This window comes from Taudactylus pleione, unplaced genomic scaffold (genome assembly GCF_031769625.1).
Source record: "Taudactylus pleione unplaced genomic scaffold, aTauple2 ptg000121l, whole genome shotgun sequence".
Classification (NCBI taxonomy): Eukaryota; Metazoa; Chordata; class Amphibia; order Anura; family Myobatrachidae; genus Taudactylus; species Taudactylus pleione.
The window spans coordinates 11,912,390-11,915,000 of NW_028284523.1; positions in this window are offsets into that span (position 1 = coordinate 11,912,390).

Sequence of the window (2,611 nt, forward strand, 5' to 3'; positions counted from 1 at the left end):
TGAGTCAGGTGCATACCCCCTCCTTTGCCTATGTCATAGGTGGATGTATAGGCTTGAATGGCCTTTTGCTGCTCCTCCATCCTCTGAAGCATATAGAGGGTTGAGTTCCACCGCGTCACAACCTCTTGCTTCAGGTGATGGCGGGGCAGGTTCAAGAGTGTTTGCTGGTGCTCCAGTCTTTGGCACGCAGTCGCTGAATGGCGAAAGTGGCCAGAAATTTTTCGGGCCACCCAAAGAGTCTCCTGCACGCCCCTGTCGCTTTTCAGAAAATTCTGCACCACCAAGTTTATTGTGTGAGCAAAACATGGGACGTGCAGGAATTTGCCCAGATGTAATGACTGCACAATATTGGTGGCGTTGTCAGATATCACAAGTCCCCAGGAGAGTCTAAGTGGGGTAAGCCACTGGGCAATGATTTCCCTCAGTTTCTCTAAGAGGTTGTCGGCGGTGTGCCGCTTACTGAAACCGGTTATACACAGCGTAGCCTGCCTTGGAATGAGCTGGCGTTTCTGAGATGCTGCTACTGGTGACGCTGCTGTTGTTGCTGCGTAAGGTGACACATCTACCCAGTGGGCTGTCACAGTCATATAGTCCTTAGTCTGCCCTGTTCCACTTGTCCACATGTCCGTGGTTAAGTGGACATTGGGTACAACGGCATTTTTCAGGACACTGAGGACACTTTTTCTGACGTTTCTGTACAGTCTCGGTATCGCCTGCCTAGTGAAGTGGAATCTAGACGGGATTTGGAACCGGGGACACACTACCTCCATCAATTGTCTAAATCCCACTGCACTAATGGCGGATACCGGACGCACGTCTAACACCAACATAGCAGTAAAGGCCTCAGTTATACGTTTTGCTTCAGGATGACTGCTGTCATACTTCATCCTCCTCGCTAAGGACTGTTGGAGGGTCAATTGTTTAGTAAAAGTAGTGGTGTTCCTACTTCCTCTCTGGGATGATGAACGACTCCCAGCAGCAGCAAAAGCAGCAGCAGCAGCAGCAGGAGGCGTAGCAATGCAGGATCCTCCGGAGGAATCCCGGATAGGAGAGTCAGTCATGCTAGTGACATGGCCTGCAGGACTACTTCCGATCCTGACTAAGGAGGAAATTGACGAGGAGGGAGTTGACGGTGTGGTTTGCAGGCGCTTGGATACAACAGGACAACGGGATTTAGGTGTCCCTGGACTGCTTACGGTCTTAGCCAAAGTTTCTGAACTTGACAGTAACTTTTTATGAACGCGCTGCAGGTGCCGTATAAGGGAGGATGTTCCTAGGGGGTTAACGTCCCTACCCCTACTTATTTCACCTTTACATATGGCAAGACTTTGTTGTCCGGATTTGGATAGAAATATTGCCAGACCAAAGAGGTGGAATGTTTGGTCTTCTGCCCAGGCATGACCGTGATGGGCTTTTTCATCCCACGGACAACAACTGTCTCCCCTGGAGCCTGATTTAAACAAACCACATCACCATCAGAATGCTCCTCGCCAACTTCCTCCTCAGCTCCAGCTACACCAGTATCCTCATCCTGTTGTACTTCAACAGTGACATCTTCAATTTGCATATCAGCAAGTGGACTGTGGGTGCTCTTTCAGCACTTGCAGGGGGCATGCAAATGGTTGAAAGAGCCACCTCCATTGCTGGGAAGGTCAGGCATCCCAACAACCACCACACTTGGACTCTCCTTGGGGACTTGTGATATTTTCTTAGAACGCACAGTTCTTCGCTATGCTTTTGCCAGCTTTTTTAGTGGGAGGAGGGCTTCCATTGTCATGTGAAGCTGAACCACTAGTCATGAACATAGGGAAAGACCTTAGCCATTCCTTGACACTCCTTGTCATAAATGACATTTTGGCAAGTTTACGTTTCTCTTCAGATGATTTAAATGTTTTTTTCAAGGTCATTTTCCTGAACTTTGTCATTTGGGATTGTATGTGCCCTCTACTAAGACATTGGGCATCGGCCTTGGCATACGACGTTGATGGCATGTTATCGTCAATGTCATGACTAGTGGCAGCAGCTTCAGCACTAGGAGGAAGTGGTTCTTGATCTTTCCCTATTTTATTTTTATCAGAGAAAGTTTGGTCCTCCATTTATGTTATATTGATATATACATGCGGCTAAGGTGCACACAAACACAGAAAATATTTTTTTATTTTTGTTGGAGACTAGTGCACTTTGTGGGTTACACCACCCTTTAAGAAATTAGCCAGCCGGCCCTTTACTTAAGGGACACAGGCGCACGCTTGGCGCTGCTCCTTTGTTGAAGCACGTGCAGCTACAGCCCACACAATTCACAAACACAGAAAAAATGCTTTTATTTTGTTTGGAGTGCCCTTTGGGGGTTACAGCAACCTTTAGCGGTCAATCCAGCCGGCCCTTTATTTATGGGACACAGGCGCACTACTTTGTTGATGCACGTGCGGCTACTGCGCACACAATTCACAAACACAAATAAATATATTTTTTTATTTTGTTTGGAGTGCCCTTTGGGGGTTACAGCACCCTTTAACGGACAAGCCAGCCGTTAAAGGGTGCTTTTACTTATGGGACACAGGCGCACGCTTGGCGCTGCTCCTTTGTTGATGCACGTGCAGCCACAGTGCAC